The sequence below is a fragment of the Amphibalanus amphitrite genome, unplaced genomic scaffold, assembly GCF_019059575.1.
Source record: "Amphibalanus amphitrite isolate SeventyFive unplaced genomic scaffold, NRLGWU_Aamphi_draft 000131F_arrow, whole genome shotgun sequence".
In the NCBI taxonomy this organism is placed as follows: Eukaryota; Metazoa; Arthropoda; class Thecostraca; order Balanomorpha; family Balanidae; genus Amphibalanus; species Amphibalanus amphitrite.
The window spans coordinates 292025-307222 of record NW_024881626.1 but is presented as its reverse complement, the minus strand read 5'-3'; the positions used below and the strand labels follow the sequence as shown (position 1 = coordinate 307222).

At 51.3% G+C, this 15198-nt stretch overlaps 1 protein-coding gene across 1 annotated transcript in view; it reads right to left on the bottom strand.

Moving 5' to 3' along the window:
• LOC122381967 (lysM and putative peptidoglycan-binding domain-containing protein 1-like) overlaps positions 1–15198 on the bottom strand; it is a 41442-nt gene that overhangs the window by 12377 nt on the left and 13867 nt on the right. The gene's annotated exons all lie outside the window — the stretch shown is intronic.

The following is a 15198-nucleotide window of genomic DNA, read 5'->3' as shown; positions in this document are numbered from 1 at the left end:
TTTTTCGGGACGAGAAATAGAATATCTTTGCCTAGGGTGATCGTTGGGCTGTAAAAGCTCCTGATTTATGCTCGTCTCAGCCCAAGCTACGGAACTGCTATTCCAGTTCAAAACCCATGTTAAAAAGTGAACTATTTCTTTTAATACAAGCAATTCAATTCGAATTCAGATTGAGGGTGATTTGGCTTGTGACTTGTGGGAAACTTTCAGAGACAAAGTTAATAACCAGCAGTCGCCCACTCTTCAGACGCAAATTTTTCCTCCTCTTCGATTGGTAAACCTGACTTATTGACAATGCAAAAACATTTGAATTTACCCGCTCCCATCCACTGGCGGTCGCAGCCGCTAGCAAAAGGGGGGGCCAAAGTCACACTCGCGGGACATTACATTTATCCGTCACCAGGAGGGGGGGGGGGTGATCGGCTAATTTTTACGTCCACGAGGCGCCGCACAGTTGGCATTACTTATGCTTCATCCATCTCATTCTTGCGTGAAATCTTTGAGCTCAATTTAAGGCAAAATCACCAGTTCCATTTACCGTCTCACGGTGTGCCCACCGGTCGGGCCGCTGCACCGTCCATGACGACGGATCGGTGTAGCATAGGTATACCTACTGGAAGGTCAGGCACGCGGATTCATGACCTTACCACTATAAAACAATTCAGAAAAGTACAGATACATCTTGCTAAAAAGTACAGATACCTCTTGCTTTGAACAAGCATGTGAAACCCAGAGAGCATTTTTAGACTATGACATTTACCCATATAGGTACCTAGTTGTGTGGCGGCGGGAGAGAGTAGGTACACCGGCCTCTGGAGACCCCCACAGGTTCCGAGCTTTCGCCTTTCAGAATTGGCATCTGAGGGCCGCGCGCGACTCCTGCTGGGCTTCGCAACGGCTCTGTTGGGGCTCACTCAACCTGCCTAGTCCTACTGCTAAAAAGACTGGCCCTGAGCCCTAAGGACTTCATCAGTCTCTGCCAGCCCCAGGACCCACACCGGCTCATGGGGTCCCGACCTCGAAATATGAGGGAATCAGCGCGGGACCATCAGGACGTAAAGCAATCTCGATCAGGACCAACGTAAGGCTGTGCCGGAGACTGCGTGAGCCCTCTGACCTTCAGAAACCCACCCATGTATGTTTTCATATAGAGGCTAGTTTAGGGCCCTCAGAGACCAGTACAGGGCCTGCAAACTACAAAGGCCAGTAGTTTGAGACCATCAGAGACCGAGTTGGGCTCTCAGAGGCTAATGTGGGTCCTTAATCATTACAGGCCAGCATGGGCCCTCAGAGGTCAGCGTGGGTGGGGCCCTAAAAGACCGGCATGAGCCGTCGTTGGACCCCAGAGGCCAGCAGAGGGCCCTCAAAGGCCAAGATGGGCCCTCCTCAGAGGCCAATGCAGACCCTTAGAGGCCGGCATCGGGTCTTCAGCAGCCAGTGCGGGGCCCTTATTGGCACCTAAAGGTTCGTCTTGGGACACCAGAGACAGAAATAAGGCCACCAGAGACCGGTGTGAGACCCTCAGACGCCGGTTGGGACCCCTGAGGCCGGTTAGAGGCCCTCATAGGCCAGATGTGGGGCCTCAGAGGTTGATGTAGGCTCTTAGCGGTCAACGTGGGCGCTTGACCGCCACTGAAGTTCCCTCAGAGGTCAGTGTAGGACGTTCAAAGACCGGTGTGAGAGCTATATTAATAGCTGGGCGTGGTTTTTTTTTAGCCTCGTGACGATCGAATAATTGCCAGGGCCCCATACACCTATATGGGGGCCCATTGGTTGTTTGAGGGGGGGGGCAAATGATATGATGGCCCCCTTTATTGACCTTTGGGGGCATGGCCCTGATGCCCCCCCCCCCGGCCCCCCGCGACCGTCACTGTGTACACATTACACACATGCCTCTGAGATTACATACTAGCTCATGCAAACTATATATGCAGGCCCCGGAGGTCCCACGCTAATCCTTAAGAAACCAAGCCGGCATACGGCGTCACCACCGGGCTTCTGAGGTGCACAGCACCAACCCATGAGGTCTTACTTTAGTGTCTTGGAGCCAATCTCCTTTAGCAGGGCCCACCCGCCACTGCCGAAGAGGGTCTCATGCCAGCCATTGCTGAATGCTGGGCCTACGAGAGCCTCAAGTAAACCCACGCTGATATTCCATATAAGATCCGGCCATACTCGTGAACCGGTGCCAGCGACGCTGACCGCCAAATTGACAGAATGCGAAACTGAGCCCACTCATGAGTGAAATTTACGTCCTTTGATGGCGCAAGAAAGAAAATGAAACATACGAAAAGTTTTTTCCTAGGACTTTTGTTCGATCTGAAAGGTGGGGCCAAAAGATAGTATGGCCCCACCTTTCAGCACCAAAGGGGGGGCCATGGCCCCCGTGGCCCCCCCCCCCTGCGACCGCCAGTGCTCCCATCACATATATGGCCTCGCCCATCACACCGTTTAAATCACAGCCTCTCTAAGCTTTGTCCGCTTTGTCAACTATGGTTGGTTGGTTTTGGGTTAAGCACCACATCCAGTGGACCAAGGTGCTAACCGGAACTCTCACGCTGTTCCAAGCGGTCAGGTAGCGGCAATGCCACGTGCATTGCCCGGGAATCGAACCCGGATGGCCGAATCTAGAGGCAAGTATCTTACCCCTAGACCGGAATGCTCCCCATTTGTCAACTATGAAAAAGACAAAAAAAAATATGAAACGCCGTGGCCGCGCCATAAATGCAACAAAATCACCGACCAAGGATACAAAATTGTCAGAGGATTGAGGATATTTTGTATTCGTGACGTCATATTGGAGTGAAACATTCTAGCACGGTGACTATGCCTAAATACATTCTAGCGATTGAGACATGCTGTAGAGTTCAGTGGATTTTTAAGATGAATGAAATCAAATCTAGATTCTAGATGAAATATTTTAGCCCGTCGAGACTCGAGAGCAACATTTCTGCTCCTTGGGTCATCGTCGGGAGGTGCTGATTTACCAATCTTGGATTTAATTTACCCTATCTGTAAGAATCTTGGATTTACCTGGATTTACCCAGGGGGGCGACACGGCTATTCGCGCAATGTATTCATTTATGGGCCGCGCGGGGCCTCGCGATGACGCGGCTGGAGGCAACTGCTCAGCGCGCTAGGATACTTCTGGCGGGGCCGGGCGCTGAACGGTGTGCAATGAATGGGTTATGGTCGGGCAGACAGAGATGAGGCATTGAATTTGAATTGACATCAGCAATGGGGTGGGGAAGGAGAACGTTTCTAATCGAGCTTGGGATGGGGAAAGCCGAAAATATCACGATCGGCTCATAGCTCCGACAGGGCCGGGTGCTGTACCATGTGTAGTATATTTAGGCGGGCAGACAGAGATGAGTTATTGGATTTAAATTCACCTTACCATCGGTTTCTGGTGAGGTTTGAAGACGTCTTTAGTCAAGCTCGGAGTGGGGCAACGGCCACTGGCGGATCCAGGGGAAGGCATTTGGGGCAAATGTCTTCCCCAACAACCAGGGCAGCGCCCGAAATCGATTTTCGAGAATAAATGAAAACTTCGCAACTTTTCTGAGGAAATGTTGGTTAATCACACCACACAGCAGTGCGCAAGGAATCGAAATCCGAGTTTTTTTAATTAATTCCGAGAAACCTTTTTGGGGTAAGCCCCCGCAGTGTCCAATACCGCTTCCTGGATCCGCCAGTTGTGAATAAGTCACGGTCGATACCGAGCTTCGGCGGGACCAGGCGCTGTACACGTTGTTCTTTGAATGAAGAGGTGGACAGACACCTAGCCCCACATCCTACTGCTATGCCCGTGCTTCTGTGGGTGAAGCACTAAAGTATCACGGAATCCCAGAGGACCTGCGAGTCGACGAGGTGGCCGCTTTGGCCGCCGGGCACTGCAGCTCCCTGGAGTTGCCTGGGACCGATGGCAAAACAACAGCTCCGGCGGTGCCCCTATGGGCCGTAGTAATTAGTGAATTCCCGTAATGCAGAGATCATATCCTCAATGATCTCCATTACCATTTTATCAAGGCCATATAACCCATTTTATATTCCTAAACTAATGACAGACCAATTATGCTTGCCTACGTTCAGGCATTACCTCTGATGGTCATACGCCCAGTACAACATGTGTTGTCTGTCAAACAACAATCGACGACGGGATCCCTTCTCATCATCTCTTAAGCCATCGGTTGTCAATTCACCCACCCCGTTTCCCTAAAAATAGACGGTCAGATTCGGCCTGGGTCCTTACGACCCCTCTAAATTCGCCAGAGACGGGATCGGATCGCCGTTATTGCACCCGTCTTGGTGTCTTAAATACTATGACAGCTTCGACCATGGACGTCGGACGGGGTGATCGTTCCACGAATGTGCGCACCATCCAGGCCTAGGATGCATCGAGGTTTAAAAGGATGCAGTCTGTAGATCAATCAACAAACAATGGTGGTATGCAACCACTTTAAAATATCTCCCTGGCTCCCGCAACGTTCCAACGCCCCTCAGTTATGCATTCGCCCTGTGTGTCCGCCGAGCCGGCTTGCCTCCAATGACGTCATCGGCCGGCCGGCGGCGTTCAAGGTCAAACGGCTGGTGTCCTTACCTGGAGTTCTATAGCCTTGGATTTACCCATGGGATAGAGACTTTGTTGTATAGTCGACTACAGAATGACGTTCCACTCCTCAGAAGCTATCAGTTGACAGGAGCGCTAAGTTGTGCCGGGTGCGGCTAATTGTGGGCTACGCTTTTGCGAAACCGCCAAGTTGCAGCCCAACTCGACCAAAGCGAGATACCACCATTAGCCGCACCCCACCTGTGGCGGCCGTGCCAAGCCGACGCATGCTGTGACGTCACCGGGTAGGAGAAGATAACGTACCAACTCAGACCGACTCAGATAGACTCAGAACCACTCAAACTGACTTAGACCGACTCAACCGACTCAAATCGATTCCCATCGACTCAGGCAGACTCAGAACGACTCAGGCAGACTCAAACCGACTCAGCAGACTCAAACTGGCCCGACCAACTCAAACCGATTCAGATCGACTCAGATAGACTCAGAACGATTCAAACTGACTCAGACAGACTCAACCAACTCAAATCGATTCCGATCGACTCAGACAGACTCAGAACGACTCAGGCAGACTAAAACCGACTCAGGCAGACTCAATCTGACTCGACCGACTCAATCCGATTCAGATCGACTTGGACCGACTCAGATAGATTCAGAACGACTCGAACTGACTCAGACTGACTCAACCAACTCAAATCGATTCCGATCGACTCAGACAGACTGAGAATGACTCAGACAGACTCAGATAGACTCAAACCGACTCAGGCAGACTCAAACTGACTCGACCGACTCAAACCGATTCAGATCGACTCAGACCGACTCAGATAGACTCAGAACGACTCAAACTGACTCAGACAGACTCAATCGACTCAATTCGATTCCAATCGACTCAGACAAACTCGGAACGACTCAGGCAGACTCAAACTGACTCGACCGACTTAAACCGATTCAGATCGACTCAGACCGACTCAGGTAGACTCAGGGGTGGATTTTTTTGTTTTTTATTGGGGTTGCACAGCCCTGAAAGGGCGCCCAAAGCGGTTCCGAGGGGCGCAATAGTCCGGAAGTGGGCGGGCGCCACCAGGTACGGTCGTAAACTTGGCGTGGGGGGGGGCGAATTGGCAAAGGGGCCCTGTAGACCCTCGCTGGGGGGCGATGTGTTAGCTTAACCCGCATACCGCGGAGGGGGGGGGGGGGCGAATATCCGCCCACCCTCCCCCTGAAGTTTTTCGTAAGTAGCGGAAAACTTCTGAAACCACTATGAGACCCTTATATAAGCCCGGCGTAAGATCATTTAAGGCCAGTATTGAGATTGACCCTCATAAACCGGGTGAGACCTCGCACAACAGTATGGGTCTTTGAACTCCAACGTGGGTCTTACGAGACCTGCCTGAGCCATCAGAGGCCAGTGCGGGCCCGGGGTCGTCAAAGGCCAGTTCGGAACCTCTGAGGTGGTGTGAGCCCTTGAGGCCAGCGTTGGTCCTTGAGAGGTCAATGTGGGACCCCTTGACTGGTATGGGCCCTAAGAGACATGTGTGGTGCCAATGCGACTCAAAATAGACACAACTAACGACATGGGGCTCTCAGAGACTAGCAGCGGCCCTTAAAAACCTGCACGGGCCAAACAGATCGACAGGGGCCCTCCGAGATCGGCAGAGAATAAGAAGATAGCATGAGGCGCCTATGATGGGCAGGCCCGGGCTCTCAAAGACCTAAATGGAACTATCAGAGACTATAGGGACCCTTGGCAGCAGACATCGGCCCTCAGAAACCGATGTGACCCCGATATGGTAATAGACCTTCATGCCGGCCCGCTGCGACGAGATAACGGCCCTCAAATTCCGAAATTCCGACATGGGGACCAACAGAGACTGACGGAACCTTGGAGGACGGCATGAAACGCCAAAAGTTCTTCCTTGGACCCCAGAGACTAAAGATGGGACTCTCAGAATCTGGTGCGGGGCCCTCTGAGGCCTGTTTTGGGTCACCAGGGTCCGGTTCGGTCCATCAGATGCCGGTTATGGCCCTCAAAAGCCGGTTTGGAATTGCGACCCTGAGTGGCCACTGGCCAGTACTGGCCCTCCAAAACCAGTTGGTCATCAGAGGCCAGCCCAATATGATGCCTTACAGGCCAGTGTTGAGCTCTCGGAGGTCAATGTGGGCCCTCAGAGCCCAGTGCGAGGCACCCAAAGTTCAATCTTGAGGCCCCAGCGGCCGGAGTGGGTTCATCAGAGGCTAGTGTGGGTCCCTCAGAGGAGCCCGATTCGGGGCCCTCAGAGGTCGGTATAGGGCCCTCAAAGGCCAGTATTGGCCCTCAAAGGCCTGTATGGGGCCCCCAGGCTCAGAGGCCGATGTGGGCACTCAGGGACCAGACTAACCTGGCACCCCAGAGACCATAATAGGGCCATCAGTGGCGGTGTAGAGACCCCATAGACCGGCTGGGGCCCATTGAGGCCAGTTTGGGGCCCTCAGAGTCCAGTGTGGGGCCTGTTATAAGCGACAGTAGGGCTCCCGCTTGCATTGCGTCTCGAACAAGACTGGTCCACATTCCAACCGCGCCCGCTGACACCAGCCGTCGGCCCATGCGCCGGCGGGCAAGTCATCGCAGAGGCGGCTCCAGGGAGACAATCGAGGAGCACACTACCACAGGGCCCCTAAAGACCGTCATGGGTCCTCAGAGGCCGGCATAGAGCCTTCAGAAGCCAGTACGGGGCCCTCAGAGGCACCCAAGGGACAAGGGCCAGCCTTGGGTGTCAGTGACAGAAATGGGGTTAACAGCAGCCGGTGTGAGACATTTAGAGGCCGGTTTGGGGCCCTCAGAGGCCAGTTTGGGCCGTCAGAGACCAGTTTGGACCCTCAAAAGACCAGCGTGGGTCCGTACCGGCAGTGTGAGGCCCTCAGAGACCAGTACAGAGCCTTCAAAGGGCAGTTTGGAACCATCAGAGGCCGACGTGGGCCCTCACATGCCGGCGTTATCTTACAGGCCAGCGTGAAGCCCTCAGAGGTCAGGGTGGGGCCCTAGAAGACCAGCAATAGCATGGGTCGGTGTTGGACCCCAGAGGTCAGCATAGGGCCCTCAGAGGCCGATGTGGACCCTTAGAGACCGGCATCGGGCCTTCAGAAGTCAGTACGGGCCCTCGGGGACACCCAAAGGCCAGTCTTGGGCCCCCAGAAAAAGAAATGAGGCCATTAGAGGCGTGGACCCCCAGAGACCAGTTTGGGAGCCCTCGAGACCAGTACAGGGCCCTCAAAGGCCAGTTTGATGCCCTCAGAGGTCGATGCGGGCTCTTAGTGACCGGCACCCAATGGTCAGTCCTGAACCCCAGAGACAGAAATGAGTCCATCAAGAGATCAGTGTGGGGCCCTCAAAGGCCGGTTGGGGGACTCCTGATGCCGCTTTAGGGCCCTCAAGGGCCAGTGGAGGGCCCTGAGAGGTCGATGTGGGCCCTCATTGGTCAAGGTGGGCCCTTGAAGGCCACTGAAGCGCCCTCAGAAGTCAGGATACTCAAAGACCGGCATGGGGGCTGTTATATAATCCTGGCGTTGGTTTCTGGACTGGAGCCTCGTGACAATCGGGTAAGAGCCAGGGCCCCTACGCCCATCGGGGCCCATCGGTTGTTTAAGGGGGCAAATTATATGATGCCCCCTGATTTGTCTTTGGGGGGGGGCATGGCCCTGATGCCCCCCTGCGACCTCCACTGGGCACCACCCCCACCTCCCACTGAGCGGTGAGCGGCGCACCAGGAATCGAAATCCACGATTTTTTTTTAACTGGTCATTTTTGCATGTCCGACAGCTCTATACGGCCTTGTGACAGCTCAAGCTCTTGAGAGGAGGGTAGTACCTACATTAGAGGGGGCGGCGATGGCATTTGCACTTGAGGCGGCAGCGCCTTCACTTAGAGTGGGCGGCACCTACATTTTATGGGCAGCACCCTAACTTGAGGGACGACACACAAACTTGAGGGGCGGCACCCACGCATGGGGGGGGCGGCATCTATCTACATGTGAGGGAAAGGCACCTTCATTTCAAGGGGTGGCACCTACACTTAGGGGGTGGCAACTGGCACCTACATTTGAGGGGGCTGCACTGCGGCTAGGCCTTAGGGGGCGGCAACTACACCCTAGGGGATGCCATCTACATTCGAAGGGACGGCACCTACATTTTATGGGATGACCGATGACACCTAAGCATAAGTGGCCGGGGCCGACATTTGAGGGGGGCGGCGCGGCACCTTCATTCGAGGGGGCGGCACCTGCATTCGAGGAGGGCCGGCACCTACATTCGAGGGGGCGGCACTAACATTTGAGGGGGCGGCACCTACATTCGAGGAGACAGCGCCTACATTCGAGGGGCGACATTTACCTTTGAGGGGGCGGCACCTACATTCGAGGGGGCGGCACCAACATTCGAGGGGGCGGCACTAACTGGCACTTACATTCGAGGAGGGCCGGCATCTACATTCGAGGGAGGGGGCGGCACTAACATTTAGGGGGCGGCACTTACATTCGAGGGGGCGGCACCTACATTCGAGGGGCGGCATTTAGGTACATTTGAGGGGCGGTACCAACATTCGAGGGTGTGCCACCTACATTCGAGGGGGCGGCACCTACATTCGAGGGGGCGGCACTTACATTTGAGGGGGCGGCACCTACATTCGAGGGGGCGGCACCTACATTCGAGGGGCGGCACTTACATTGAGGGGGCGGCACCTACATTCGAGGGAGCGGCACCTACATTTGAGGTCTGAGGAGGCGGCAACTATACTAGACAGTTGAGGGGTGACTATTGCCTACATGATGGGTAGGGCTCTGTTGAAAGATGGTGCCAAGTCAACGGGTGGCATAGAGTTTTGGGATGGCTCAGGGTTATGGGGGCGGCACCATTCGAGTCGCCCGCCGATTTATTTCAGTTGTAAAGTTGGGGTTGCACAAACCGATGTTGGGGTTACACAATCCAAAGTTGGGGTTGCACGTGCAACCCCAACTTAATATAAAAATCCACCCCTGGGTAGACTCAGAAGGACTTAAACTGACGCAGACCGACTCAACCGACTCAAATAGATTCCGATCGACTCAGACAGACTCAGGCGGACTCAGGCAGACTCAAACCGACTCAGGCAGACTCAAACTGACTTCATCGACTCAGACCGACTCAGATAGACTCAGAACGACTCTCAAACTGACTCAGACCGAATCAACCGACTCAAATCGATTCCGATCGACTCAGACGGACTCACAGACTGTCTGAGTCGTTCTGAGTCTGTCTGAGTCGATCGGAATCGATTTGAGTCGGTTGAGTCGGTCTGAGTCAGACTGAGTCGGTCTAAGTCGATCTGAATCTGTTTGAGTCGGTCGAGTCATTCTGAGTCTGCCTGAGTCGGTTTGAGTCTGCCTGAGTCGGTTTGAGTCTGCCTGAGTCTGTCTGAGTCGTTCTGAGTCTGTCTGAGTCGATCGGAATTGATTTGAGTCGGTTGAGTCGGTCTGAGTCGTTCTGGCCGACTCAACCGACTCAAATCGATTCCGATCGACTCAGACAGGCTCAGGCGGACTCAGGCAGACTAAAACCGACTCAGGCAGGCTCAAACTGACTCGACCGACTCAAACTGATTCAGATCGACTCAGACCGACTCAGATAGACTCAGAACGACTCTCAAACTGACTCAGACCGAATCAACCGACTCAAATCGATTCCGATTGACTCAGACAGACTCACAGACTGTCTGAGTCATTCTGAGTCTGTCTGAGTCGATCGGAATCGATTTGAGTCGCTTGAGTCGGCCTGAGTCAGATTGAGTCGGTCTGAGTCGATCTGAATCGGATTGAGTCGGTCGAGTCATTCTGAGTCTGCCTGAGTCGGTTTGAGTCTGCCTGAGTATGTCTGAGTCGTTCTGAGTCTGTCTGAGTCGATCGGAATTGATTTGAGTCGGTTGAGTCGGTCTGAGTCATTCTGAGTCTATCTGAGTCTATCTGAATCGGTTTGAGTCGGTCGAGTCAGTTAGATTCTGCCTGAGTCGTTTTGAGTCTGCCTGAGTCTGTCTGAGCCGTTATGAGTCTGTCTGAGTCGATCTGAATCGATTTGAGTCGGTTGAGTCGGTCTGAGTTAGTTTGAGTCGGTCTGAGTCGATCTGAATCGGTTTGAGTCGGTCGAGTCAGTTTGAGTCTGCCTGGGTCCGCCTGAGTCTGTCAGAGTCGATCGGAAACGATTTGAGTCGGTTGAGTCGGTCTGAATCAGTTTGAGTCGTTCTGAGTCTATCTGAGTCGGTCTGAGCCGATCGGAATCGGTCGAGTCTGCCTGAGTCGGTTTGAGCCTGCCTGAGTCTGTTTGAGTCTGCCTGAGTCTGTCTGAGTCGTTCTGAGTATGTCTGAGTCGATCGGCATCGATTTGAGTCGGTTGAGTCGGTCGAGTCAGTTTGAGTCTGCCTGAGTCGGTTTGAGTCTGCCTGAGTCGTTCTGAGTCTGTCTGAGTCGATCGGAATCGATTTGAGTCGGTTGAGTCGGTCTGAGTCAGTTTGAGTCGTTCTGAGTCGGTCTGACAGGTTACCAGGATGGTTCTAGGCGTATTTCGCTTTGGTCGAGTTGGGCTGCCAAACTTGGCAGTTTCGCAAAAGCGTAGCCCACAATTAGCCGCACCCAGTTGTGCCGTTTATCACGCAATTAAGCGCGTCGATTCAGATTGTGAGCATTGGGACAAAGCTATAATTTGTGAACTCAGCCCGTGTGATGCGGCACAGCCTACCACTCCAGGCAAATAACTGCCTGGGGGGGGGGGGGGGGGGGGGCAAACCATAACAATTTATCGATTCTTTCCATGCCTCGTCCATAGGCGTACCCAGTGGCGTAGCCAGAAATCAGCGAAAGGGGGGGGGGGCATGGTGCTCGAGGGGGCGACTCTTTCCCTTGAGAGGGGCGCCATTGTCAGCTCGCGACAGGGGCGTCAGTCTAAAATGTAACGTCATGTTCATGCATGATTTACAAGGTGCTGCAAAATACGAGTATAAAAACTAGGTTTCGCTGATTTGTCATAAAATCCAATTAATGCAATTTTTTATAAATTTAGTCCGAACCTTTTGATAGGAAGGATTCACAAGGACAGAGCCACAGCTAAGCGAAGCTTGTTGCGGTGACCCTGCCCTCTACACTCCGATCGCGCAATTCCGGTTCTATGGCAGAATTTAGAGTCCAAAGTTTAACGTGCGCACATAGCCGCGCACGGCCGGTCCCCTCACTGACTTCGCCTGGCTACGGCCTGCCACCAACCGCAACCATACCTGTCAGGAGGCTCATAAATGTCGAGCGCCCGTCGCGCTTCGAACCCGGACTGTCATAACCGGGAACGCGTGCTCTCACCACGCGGAGTCCAACGCTCTACCGACTGAGCTACGGGACCGGCAATTTGCAGCCCGGTGTTGTTTTATATAAAAAACCTTGATCTTGATGAATATTTAGCACGATAGGATAGGAAACGAGCTGAGGCTACGGACATTTTATTCTAAAAAAAACGCATCCATGCGAATTCGAAACGGTAAAACATACATTGATCGATGAGCAAATTTTTATTATTTGCAAAAATTATACAGGTTCACTCACTGATCCAAAGTGACCTGTGGGCTGCAGCCTGTGGTCGACCGGAGTGGCCGTGCTTAGAATCTAAGACCGCACGACGCACGTAGCATGAAGGATTCACGCTGCGACTTATTGCCGAAATTGGAATCCAGGAAAGACTTGAACATTTCAGACCATAAGATCCACCATGAGAACCCAACTGATTGTCATACTAGCAGCGACTGCAGTCAGAGGCGACCGAACGCTGACATACGTTCTGGATTTTTTTTTTCTCCACAAATCACCTTAAATTCGATGTCTACCTATAGTGCGCGCAGCCCCTACATGTGGACATGGGTGACTGCATGAGTGCCAGATGGATGAGGCGTGAGACTGTTCCATATAGTGGCACTAAGGTATAAGATGTCCTCGGCCGACGTAGTATAGAAGACGACCTTTGATGATGTGACTGTACCTAATGCTAAAATTATGCCGTTTGGGAGGGGCAAATGCCCCCCGGATCCGCCACTGCGCAAAGCAACGGTGATCCATCAAGCCTGACCGAGGAAGGGCCTGCTAAATTTGAGTCACCGAAGCAATGGACATCCTCGTCCATTTCCCAGGTCAATTGATTCGGTGACTTTCAAATTATAGCAGGCCCTTCCTCGGTCAGGCTTGATGGATCCACCGTTACTTTGTGCCTGTACCTACCTGCCGACCTATGTAGGTAGGGGAGACCGGGGAGAAGTGAAACATTATTTTGACGTCAACTTTGAAAATCGTAAAAAATAGAGTACCCTCTAGTGCCCCCGGTATCATATCTGTAAGTCAATTTGCAGAAAATTCGCGCGCTAATCCTGAAGGCGAAAATTGTTGAAAACCCTGCTGTATCAGAAGTGGTACGTCTTGGCAACCACCTGGTGGCAAAATTTTTAAAGGAAGACTGCCACCTTCAAAAAGTTTTCTCAGATCGGCCTATGATTTATTCCCTGGACAAAACAAAATTTTAGAATTCACCTGACAAAGTATCATCACGTGAATCGCGAAAAAAAATTGTCGATTATCATACAATTATCAATCGGTTAATGTCTAGCGACAATGTTTACACATCACTAGACTTCAAGGTCATAAGATTATTACATTTTATTTGAAAAAGTAAGGTATTTTATGATTTACTAATATATGATTTCATAAGAAATTGGCCATGTATAATTTATTTTGCATTTAAGTTCGTAAAAACATTTAAAAATCATGGCTCATTTGGAATGGGTCTGGCCCATGTTAAACCCCATTTCCCACACTTTTTTGGAAAAATGAACTACTGAATATATAAGTTTAACTTTTATTTTGACTCTCCAAAATTCTTCTCTGATCTCGAAACAATCAAAGTTTTGACATATATTTACCAAAAGACAAGAAAATTCATGTTTCAAAGTTATCGATAAACAGTAGAGATGTCGGTTTTCTTGGACTAAAAAAATGGCATCAAACTGAACTGTGGGCTCCGATTTCTCGCAAACGGGTTCGAATTTCGGAAAACCGACTTCAGTCTGGGACATAGGTGGCTCAGCTCTAGTGAAAACCGTTTTGTGGAAAAAAGGTGGCAGTCTACCTTTAAGTAATGATTTCTCAGTTTCCCACCAGGTGATTTTGAAGAGGGTCAGTTTGTCCTTTGCTGAAAAGCTATTTGAGATGCAAGTGTAAATTTTAGCATTTAAAAAACAAAAAATAGTTATTTGGAAAGAAACTTGGTATACCTACTGTGAGACAAATGTTCAGCATTTATCACAGTATGTTGCAAAACATCGCAGCTATTTCAGGGTCAAAGATATGGACCCCTAATTTGGGGGATACTAGATATGATACAGTGGGCATAGCACTCCAATATTTTCTATGAAATTTTCGCCGCTGCAACATACGGTGTGCCAATACCATAGTTTTCTCAGGTTATAAGCATTGCAATGGCCTGTGAGTCATTGAAAATGACGATGGTACAAGATGCATAAATTTGTGAAGTTCGCACCTCTGGCGTCAGATAACTATTTCGCTCCAGACTCGATATTTCATAACGATATTCGTACGCTTATGCCGCCTCTCATCCTTGTCAATCACCTAACATCTAGCTGTCCATGAGTGGCCTTACATGCCTCATACATCTCGACTTTTCTAACGCTCATAGGAATCTGGTTTTCCAACTGTTTGACGATGATAACAGTGAACTTTTTGATCTGCAGGACACTAGCAGACCACATCTTCTAAAACCACGTTAGGAATGACATGCCATCGATGACAAGCTTGTTGATTTCAAGGGACGATCATCCGTGCAAGCATTTATAGGTACTCGTGAAACCAAAAATTGAGACTTGACTATGTTTGGGAAAGGAGGATTCAGCGGTCTCTTGCACAATTTCGATATTCCAACAGGGTTTGTGGACGGGCTTATGTCTTGTGGGTCTATGTCTTAGCTGGGCATGGCCGAAGACTTGCATTAGCAGCCAGCCAGCATTTTTCATTCATACTGGAGAACGACTCACAATTTGTTTGCGATTCAAATCCCCTCCGTTCATCCCAGTATAGTAAGAGATTGAATGTGGAGTGGAAAACTACACCGTCATCGTCAGAGGAAGCTAGCTAAACGGACTCGCCATGAAGACAGACGTCAAGACCGAAGGACGTGGTTCCTTTGATTTACGTATCCAAGAAGTAGGCAACCATGCACTGCTGCCAGGATCCAGCAGGTGCCTGACACCTGGCAAACATTTTTACTGCCAGGTATGTCATTTGTTGTCATATATTGACATATGCCGCCAAGTATGGTAGCTGATTGCCACTGAACAAATAGGATTTATACTAAAACATGGACACTAACCATAAGAATACAAGTTAAAGTGCGGCATTGCGTACGCTCACCTCCATATGAGGTCAATGAACATTGTGCAAGTTCCTGCCGATCGGTACACAGTTACCTGTACCTCTGTTGTCTGACAAGTACAACGGTTACTGCACTGGTCACTGGTCAGTGCGCGGCTGTTGTACTGACGCCGATGACATGAGGACCGCACGACCAGTCAAAGTGCTAACTGA